This window comes from Rhinolophus sinicus, chromosome 15, assembly GCF_057876585.1.
Source record: "Rhinolophus sinicus isolate RSI-liver-muscle chromosome 15, RSI-T2T, whole genome shotgun sequence".
NCBI classification, from domain to species: Eukaryota; Metazoa; Chordata; class Mammalia; order Chiroptera; family Rhinolophidae; genus Rhinolophus; species Rhinolophus sinicus.
The window spans coordinates 123,368,123-123,379,244 of NC_142515.1; positions in this window are offsets into that span (position 1 = coordinate 123,368,123).

An 11,122-nucleotide genomic window follows, 5' to 3' on the forward strand; every position below is an offset into this window, starting at 1 on the left:
CCTGATAGCTGGAACTAGAGGAAAACAATCAGAAAATGGTTTTATGTGCAGTACTCAGGTCTAGTTTGCTCACTGGGTAAAACATTATCCAATAATAAGAGTGCTTGGGATTGAATTCAGACTCCACTCCAGCTTAACTCTGTGGATTTAAATAAGCTACTCAACCTCACTAAATGTCTGATTATCATTAAGCTGACAATTATAATGATATTATCAACTAAGGAGATAATTAACAGATCAGTACATGTTACAATTTTTAGAGTAATTATTATTTTAATATTGGTGTTGAAATCCACACTCAACCCAGAAAGCTCCTACGAAAAAGGAACAACAATTTCTTGGCATACCCACAACATTACAATATAAAAATAAAATCAATGAATAAACAATAATAAACAATCATATAATGAAACAAAAGTAACTTCTCTTGATTGTAGTAAATTATACACTTACTGGTTATTTCATACAAAAACAAAAACAAGCAAACACACAAAACAACAAAAGAACAAAAAATCTTATTTCCTCATTCACACATTGTTTTCCCAGTAAGACATATGCATCAATACAGCCACACTTCTATTATTCTCGGTTACCATATACAGATTTCCTTGTCAAGAGTAAATGTTAATTTGGCACATGACATGCTTAAACATGTGAAGACTTTTAGGCAGAAAAAGAATAACAGATATTTGTTGGAGTAAATGATGTATAGCATATCTTTTATCTGTGAAACACGAAGACCAGTTAAGGACTTACTCCTGAATATGGTGCTATTAAAATGCAATTCTCCTAACTCTTAGTCTTAAACTCTTCCTAACACTAAAATCAAAAGAATAAATTTAACAAAAGTATATATTTAATTTGATATGCCTTTCAATACATGTTCTATTTTTCATGGCTTCTTGTACTAAATCAATAGATTTTTAATTGTAGGCTCTTTGTTTTTATCACTTATTATGTATTTTTCCTCTCCATCTACTGTAATATATTCAAAATTTTATATTCTGTTACCTCCAAATTACCAAGTACCAATGTTCCACCCCTTCATTCACTTGATATAAATCCTGATATCTCATATCTTTCAAAATATAGTTTTATACTATTTAGAAAGGTAGATCAACATTATAAGAGCCACAAAATTATATGAAGCCACAAAATTAGCGGCTTAATACAACACAAAGGTATTATTTTAGAGCTCTGTAGGTCAGAAGTTTTGTGAGCTTGGTTGGTATCTCTGCTTCAAATTTCACAAGTTTGAAATTAAGTTATCAGCAGGGATGGCCTCCGAGGATGAGTCTACTTCCAGATTCATGCAGGCCGTTGGCAGAATTCAGCTGGTAGGACTGAGGTCCTTGTTTGCTGGCTGGCATTTGGCTGAGGGTCTTTCTCAGCTTCTAGAAATTGCTCACTTTCCCTGACTCACAGCAGTTTTTATTTTCAAAGAAAGCAAGTGGAGCAAATCCCTCTTACTTTTTAAGGATCTCCTGCTCTTCGTCTTCTGCTCTTTCTCTCCCACTTTTAAGAACCATGTCATTATATGGGGCCCACCCAGATATTTCAGGATAATTTCCTTCTCCTAAGGTTTGTAACCTTGACTCTATACAGAACATCCCTTTGCAATGTAATGTAAGATGTTGTCAGGTTCTAGAGATTAGGGCATGGACATCTTTGGCGGGGGCATGGGAGAGTAGGACGGGTGGGCATCATCTACCCATTCAACACACTGAAAAGAGGGTGATAGGACTCAACAGCTTTGTGGCTTGTTCATCAAATCAAATATGTTCATTTCTCTCGATTTTTTTCCATGAGGGTACAAATCATGTGTTTGGCATCCACTTCAGCATGAAACCCTGGACTTTTACTGATTTATTCAAGTATTAATTGGGCACTCCCTCTGTGGTAGGTCTTATTCTAGGCACTAGGACTAGAAAACACATAATGCCTGTCCCCTTGTGGAGTTTACAGTGTAGTGAAGAAAACAATCATTACAGTTATTATAATCTAAGATTATGTCTATTGTCCATTTAAAAAGGAGGTAAGAAGGTAGACATTGGGATGGGAAATGAAGTTATGTTATAGGAAAATGAATGAATCAGAATCTAGGTAAAAAGGATTCTAAGAAGAGGCAACAGAATGAACAAGACTGATAGCCATTTTCAAGTTTGTTTTTTATTTATGTATTCCATATTATGTTTTAACATCCACTGCTGCATTAACTGTTTTTTTTTTCCTAGACATTCTTTCCTTTCAAACATGTTATCTACTTCAGATATGTGCTCCTGTTGTATGTGTTCTACCATTATTTTATACTCTATTGTACTTACTAAAGCAATTGTCCATTCCCTTCTCTACATTGAATATTCCTAAAGGTACACACTTTAAATGCCTTAGACATTATTATTGGTTTCCACTCAGCCCAGAAATCTCACTTAGATGAAAGTTAATTATCTTGTTGAATGAATATGTTTGAAGTGATGGAATTTACATTTTTACTTCTATTAGAAAATCTAGTGAAGAAAGAAATTGAATGCTTTTGTGTGGGAATTTATATGTTTATTTGTTTACATAAAGGCAAACTGAATAAAATGTCAATGACTGAATATCTGGATCTCTCAAAGATCCAAGAATCCTTGAAGATAAATGACTTCACTGAAGGCTGAGCATTAAAAGATGCTGATCAATAACATTGATCTTTATTATTCTCCTCATCTACCCAACATTGATTGAAAATAATGAGTAAGCTGAGAACATCATGTGGTATGGGCCTTGGGTTCAAAGAGGGTTTTATGAATTTGACCTTCAAGGGAAGTAAAAGCTAAGGTAAATAAATGGGACTCTATCAAACTATAATGCCTCTGCACAGCAAAAGAAACCATCGATAAAACAAAGAGGCCACCAACTGAATGGGAGAAGATATTTGCAAACAACACCTCCGACAAGAGACTAATATCCAAAATGTATGAAGAACTCATACAACTCAACAGCAAAAAGACAAATAATATAATTAAAAAATGGGCAGAGGACATGAACAGAAACTTTTCCCAAGAAGACATATAAAAGGCCAACAGATACGTGAAAAAATACTCAACTTCACTAGCTATTAGGGAAATGCAAATCAAAACCACAATGTTCACACCTGTTAGAATGACTATCATCATCAAGACAAATAATAACAAGTGCTGGAGACGCTGTGGAGAAAAAGGAACTTTCATCTGTTTCCTCTGACTTCCCTAGGAATTGATTTGTATTACGACTGTAAAATATTTCTGAAGAGGTGAGTGAGTGTGTGTGTGTGTGTGTGTGTGTGTGTGTGTGTGTGTGTGTGTGTAACAGAGAGAGAGAGAGCGAGAGAGAGAGAGAGAGAGAGAGAGAGAGAGAGAGAGAGAATTAATCTTTTTTGGACAAAAAAATCATAAAAGCAATATAGCTTTAGTATTATAGATGTTGGCAATAAATGGGATGGAATTAAATCATAACCCTAATATTTGTTAATTAGGTAGTCTTGAATGTTCTATGCCTTAATTTCATCATCTGTAAAATGAGGCTAATATTAACTGACAAACCTTATTGGATTTCTTAAAAAATTATATAATTTGGTATATATATCTATACTTAGTATTTTGACTAAGACATTAAAACCTGTATATAAGCATTGGCTTTTTACATCATCTTTAATTCTATATTTGTTTACTATATTTTCTAAATTATTATAAATGTCTTAACGTTAAAAATAATACAATTATAACATAAAAATAATAATTAGGCTTATAAAATGCAAAAAATATATAGATGTGCTTGCCTATACTAAATCTTAAGTATATAATATTTAAAGAAAAGACGGCATCCTGATCAAAACATTAGCAACTTTTTCTATTAGACATTTATTTTCCTTAAGAATAAAAACATCTTTGAAATATATACTACTTCTAGGAATTTGAATTAAAGGATTTGGGGAAAATATTGCAGTATATACTTAAAGTTACCTATATAATGAGTCAGAGAGAAAGATAAGGTTGTAAAACAAACCAATTTATGAGCAAATGAAGTGTACATTTCTACATTAAGATATTTCTTCTTGGTCTCGAAAGACTAAAAACAATCTAAATGATAATTGCCTCTATGCACAAGACCTAAAGAAAAATGGGTAGGTGTCTAGGGAAATCAATATTCTTTGGAGAAAATGTTATTTGGATATTTAGAATGTTCCACTTGAATATTGGGTGTTTCCTTTGTAATGCTTATTACAATTTTTCTATTTCTTTTGATGCTACTTACCCAGATTTTTTTTGTACCCCATTATTAAAATTCTGTAGGGTAATCCACAATATCTTAAGGGACTTTCAGAGGTTTATGTGAAATATTAACATCAATCTATACTATTTCTATCAATCAGTCCTATTTCTACACTGCACATCCAGCCACATGTATTATGCAAGTTTTGTATTTTTGCACTGCGCCAAATAAGGAAACTTCTGAAAGTTGGAAAAATCTTTACCTCTTACAAGTATAATTACATAGAATTATTTCATGTCTGACCAGGGAGTAAAGAATCTGGTGCAATATTTTGATTCCTAACATCTCATTTTTGGAAATATTTATCTTCAGTGCATATAGTTATTTCTAATATGAAAATATCTATTTATAGAGTGTTACTGTGAAAACAGAACAATTTTAAATGTTTGAACAAATGTAAATGCTTTAAATTCTGATTTAAAAGGCACAATGCCTGAACTTAAATGGCCTATGTTCACTTTCGGTTTCATCTGAGGCATACATAGAGTTGGAAAGAACATCACTCCACACTGCCAGGAAAAACAAAAACAAACAAACAAAAATAAATAAATAAAAACAAATCCAGACAAAATGCAGGTTAGTCATTTTGCTTGAACCCGTCATAGTTTCAGAGGAATCAAATAAGTCCGAGTCTAAAGAGACACAGACTCCTATGGGCAGGTATAGTACACAGATATAATATTAGAAGGGCAAAGGACACAGGATGGATCCTGGGTAGGAAGAATTCAGGTAGAATAGTTCATGAATTCCTGTGGCCAAGATTAGCTTGTCAGGGGAACATGAAGCCCCCAGGAGGCTATGGGGAGGCGTCACACCTTCTCACTGGCATCATTTTCATCAACCCCAACAAAAGTTCACAGAAAAGGGCTGTGAGCCCTGATACATGTCCCTTCTAAAAATGGACTTGGGTAAGAGGACAGAAGCTGTTGTGGGAGGGGCAAAAAAACTACACAAGGACCTTTCTCCAGCATCACCTGTGAGTAAAGCAAGCTCTAATCTGTGGGGAGGAAAAATGAAAACTATCACCATTGAGGCACTGAGGAAAAGCATATCAGATGAAAAAGGGATGGGCATTTTCTGCCCTGAGGGAGAGGCAGGAAAACCTCCGGGGGCCCAAACTACAGCTGGTAGAGGAACAGTATAATTTTGAATTAGACTGAATATCAGAGAACATGTACTTCGGCCACCAAGTACAGAATAAAGGAAGAGGGGAATATAGGGACAAACTGTATTACTCAGGGTTCTCCAGAGAAACGGAACACATGGGATATCTACAGAGATTGCTAAGAGGAAATTTGTTATAGGAATTGGCTCACACACTTAAGGAGGCTGAGAAGTCCCGTGATCTGCTGTCTGCAAGTTGGAGAACAAGGAGGACCGACCGATGGTGTAACTCATTCCAGCCCGGAGACCTGAGAATTGGGGTTGGGGTGCTGATGGTGTTAGTCTTGGTGAGAATCTGAAGACCCAAGAATGAGGAGCACTGATTTCCAAAGGAAGGAGAAGATGGATGGCTCAGCTTAAGCAAAAGGAGTCAATTTGTCTGTCTCATATCATTCTGTCCTATCCGGGCCCTCAGCGGGTTGGATGATGCCGATCTGCATTGGTGACAGTGACCCCTACTTAGTCCACTGATTCAAATGCTAGTCGCTTCCAGAAACACCCTTACAGATACACCTAGAAATGTTTCCCAGCTATCTGGGTATCCCTTAGCCCAGTCAATTTGACACATGACTATCACCGAGACTCTCTCTGAGGCACAACACAAACTGAAAAAAATCACTGTGCCACATACTCTGGGACACAGGCTTCCAATGACATTGTTTAAATACTTTGAGACCACACTGATGAAGTCAGGGCTTCTAGACTCTACTTAAGAAGCTAATGGGTTCATGAGACTAACCTGACATCAAATAAAACAAGAATTAATTACATAGACCAGAATAAACTGATGAAGGATGGTGATAGGTTTTGTTTGGGAAATTGTTGATGATTCATGATCTAATTCCTGGACATAATGTTCCCCTTTCTCTTTTCTAAGTTATCTATCACTCATAAGGATTTGGCAATGTATGCTTTTGGAAGGATAAAATAAATATTTATCTTCTTCTCTCTGTCTGGTCCCTCCAGAATTTGGAAACGCTTATTGAGTATTGTTATTTTCAGGGCAATGTGATTATTTCTGTAAGTCCAGTAAGAATCTGTCCTTGTAACACTGCAGAATTGGAAACACTGGTCATCTATTCAAGGTTGTGGTTGGAATGTGATATGTGAGAATTTTGTGTACAGAATTGGATATGATCGGGCAGTTTTAAAGAACTAAGGTTGATTTTATGGACCGATGTTTACAAAGTCCTGCTGGGAAAACTGGTCTGGTACCTGGTTAACTGAGTTCCCAGCCTTACAAGTCACTTCCTGGCAGACCCAGTTGCCTTAGAATATTTGGGACCCCTTATGATGAGAGGAATTCACATAATTCTATAGGTACTGTAAGTGAAATCAAGTGACAAGTTCTTGACGTAGCTTCCTAGCTCTGAGAGGCTTTTAAAGGAACAATTTGCAATTCCTTAAACAAACTTCCACCAAAGCAAACTTAAAAAGGTTTGTGTGATCAGTTACCACTCTGATACACCTATGTAAATAAAGAGATCAGCCTTACTTTGCAATCAAGATTAATCTTACTTTTATTATCTTTAATTAAAAGAATGGTAATCATGGAAAGAAGTGTGTTTGAACAGAAAACTTAGCCCACTCTGTGGGTTACAGGACTTCTGGTCCTTTCATTATCTATGGGATATGTTTCCTCAGTCCTTGCCAAATTTTCAATTGTTCTAGTTTCTGTCTGGCTACAACTCTCCAAACCAACAGTTCTAATCTCGCCACTATCTGCGGCGCCCTCCGCCCCCAAACCCCCAACTCCTGTCCTGACCTGGCATCACTGAGAACTAAAATCTGACTTCCCAGAGCCTTCCTGAGATTTCTGGTTGTCTTGTAGCTAGCCCTCCCACCCAGATTTTAAAAGCTCTGTGAACTAAAGCCAGATGACTTGATCCAAACTTCAAAGGACTCATCATTAATAGCAGGATCCTAGATGGCAAATTTTTTGCCTGGGGCTGTTTTGGGCTACTCAGTAAGTGTTCTGGAACTTCCTCATAATCCATGCCCTGCTCCACAAATAGCCATGACCCTGGACAATCTTATTGAAATCCCTCTGATGTCTATGCCATTATCAAAAACATTCAGACTGCAAAAATGAGAAATATGTCAGAGTGCCACTTCTGTCCTTACTTCACCATTAGGAGACTTTGAGCCCAACATCCAAGAATCTTAACTCTGGACTCAGAAACTGGATTTATACTCTGGTCTAACCATTAATATTTGTTTTTCTCTGGCTTTTCATTAGACTTTCCCTCATTAAATGCCTGTTTGCTCACACCATGCAGCAGATATCCTCTATTACCAAGTCTCAGCAGATGGTTCAATTAGTCCTGCCACTACAGAACCCTGCTGAAACCAACCACACAGACTACATTCCCGAAATTGTGCAATGGGAAGCTAGGTTTTTAAAAGTGCAGGCTGAACAGGCTAACCGAAGGGTGGATCGGTGTGGGGACAGAGCCCCAGAGAGTAGTTTACAGGCTCTCGGCTTCACGTGGAAAGGTGCTGGCTCGGCTGTGGCTGATTGGCTGTCGGCTGTGGCTGGTTAGCCGATTGGCCGCCCGTATAACTGCTGCGGCTACGGAGGAGAGCCGAGGAGAGCCGAGGGCCGCTGAGGACTGCCGAGGAGCCGAGCAGAGCCGAGGAGAGCAGAAGAGAGGAGAGGAACAGAGTCGAGGGAGTGGAGGAGAGTCGTTGGTAGGTCGGTTGGTGGAAAGGCAGACGGCAGGTCGCGCGTCCGGTGGGCCCAGCCTCCAGTGAGACCATAGTGGTATGACTCCCCTACCTATGGCTCCGTGGGTGTTCCTTTTTGGCCTCACCATATCCTGCGTTCTTGTGTGGGGAGCGGGACCAGAGACCCCGCAGGCCGCCCCGCCTGAAAAATGGCGCAGCGAGCCGGGTCTCCCACACGACAATCGGATAAAATTGTCTTAGTGTTCCCCTTAACTTGACTGAATCTTAGACAGGATTCATGCTGAGTCTAGACCCCTGACTTCCCTTTTCCTGGAGCATTTACTTTAGAAAACTTGTAAATCTTTTCTGTGTCATTTTGAGATGTAAACCCTTTCTGAAAGTGTCTTGCTTGTTTAACCCAGACGTGTCTTTCTCTAGGAAGTGGAAGCCATCCCGTTGAAGTTTAATCATCCAGGAGGAAACCTTGTTCTAGTTTCTATGGGAGGATAGGAGCCTATGTTTGTTTATTTGTTTGTTTCTTCTATAGGAACCTAACATTGTTAATGCACTTATGACTTTACATTGTAATTCGATTATTTCCATACAAATCCCCTAACTACAAGATGAGACCTTAGAGAAAATATCCACATGCAATATTTGATTGATCCCTAACAGTTAGTTGGCTCATTGAAGAGCTTCAAGCTTTCTAAAGCTGTTTCTAGGAAATCTGCATGTGCTTCATGGGATACATATGGAAAATAATGAAAGTATGTACTATTTTTCATGTATTAAGTTCTCAGCAGTGAGTAGTGAAGATAAGTACTTATTGATCATAAGAATTATCTTCATTTATCATTTTCAGAGTGAGTCTTATGATACCTTTAACTGGAAATATAGCATAAGTATGTTCTATATATTTAATTTGGTTGTATTTTCCATTATAAGTCAAATCCAATATCTAGTCACACTTAATATGTATTGAATTATCATCTATTCCTCCAAAATACTCAAATTAATACATAAAATGTAAAGTTTCCAAAACATATTTAATGAAAGGTAACAAATATAGGGATAAAAGAGGATGAAAGTTAACCTCCAACAGTAGTTCATGCCAGGAAAATAAATTATTTGTTTAAAATAGGAATTAGATTGTATATAAATAATGATAGTAGCTGGCCAACAACTGCATGCATTATACTGCTTTGAGGCTTAACAATAAACGTAGGACTAGTAGTTATATTTCTTTGCTAATTCTTTATACATTTTACTCCTTGGGGATAGACCTAATTTTTTCTAGCAAGTAGAGTAAAATAGAGAACATGCTATTGTTTCTCCCAAATAGCATCAAATAGTTTGGAATTGAATCAATTATCTTTTTTTCAAATCCATCTTTTATGTTCCAATTAAGCACACTGTCACCTATGGATTATCTACTTTCTTTCAGAATCACTTTATCTAAGTATTCCGTTGACTAGTTAAATAAAGAAATATATAATATATTAACATAAAAACTTCATTATAACTATTAGAATAACATGACTTTTATGACTTATTATCTTGATATTTTAATTATGATTATGATTATAAAGATCTAAGTGTATTTATTCAGTTTTAGACATGATAGATAAAACAAGTAAAGCCTACTTAGGCAACATTCTTTTAGATATTCTGTTTACCAAGATTATTCTAGGTGTCACACTCCTTATTTTTTTATTTAACAAAAATTAGGATATATTCATTGCAAAAAAAAACCTGAAAAAATATTGAATGACACCCCAAAAAGTACTGTATTAAAAGTACTGCACTGAAATTCCCATCTACTGATTTGATATTTATAGTTTTATTAAATTCCAATGGCTTTTAAAAATGTTTACTACCCTATACATGGTACAAAAATGATAGTGTACATTCCTGATTTTATCAGAAATATATTTAAACAAATTTTCAGCAGTCATGTTTTTTGTGAATAAATCAGTTGTAATTCTATTAATATTTTAATTTATGTCTATTCTATATATTTATCTGGAAACATATCCAAAAGAGTTATTCAGAAATATATGATGTTAACAAGAGAATTAATTAGAATGCCACAATAACAACCGTCATTAATTAAGGGTATATTAAGCATGTATGCAGAGATAGATAGATAGATAGACAGATAGATAGATAGATTTTTAGGAGTCTGTAATAAATATCCAGTTTCTCTACACTTAAAATAAGTCAAAATGCTTACTTTGGTTATTATTTAGTCTTGGAGAAAAATCTTCCTGGTTCATTAAAGAACTGTTTTCCTTCATTGGCCAGATTCATAGTATTCTGAGTTAATAATTTTATGCTCACTCTATACCAATGCCAATTGATCTTGTCAACAACTTGTTTCAAGACCTTTAAAACATATGGAGATAACGCTTAATTTACCTTATAATTTTACTTATGCTAACATTCCCTTTAAATTCAGTCCCTTCAACTCTGCTGAAGAAAGCGGCTTTCTTCCCAATGGGCCCTAAGAAACACTACTTTCTTGCTTATTTATTAACTTAGAAATATATTCTCTCTCTGTTTATAAGGCATTGCTGCTCATCTGCAGTCCTTCTGCTATAAGATCTTTATGTTTGCTCTCAGTCAACGTCCTCTCTTGTGTCTCCAATAGAGAGAGTAATTTACGCTTATTTTCGTGGAAGAGACTCAGTTAACAGAATTATGGATCTCACACCATTTCCCTGCAGCATCATTAAATATTCAACCTTTCCACAGACATTTAGGGAATGAAACTTTTTAACTTCTTAGTATACATTCTCAAATTAATTATGGGATCATATTTCCATGACATTACTCTCACTTATTCCAAGTATGTTTGTCAATTCTTTCAATAAATTCTGCCAATGTGTTCCATTAAAATGTTTCTTTTTACCTAAATTTATAACAATATTGAGGGCATAAAAACATGCTCTTATCAACTCAGTGTGGAGTTCAACATGCAAGCACCGTTCATGAAGAA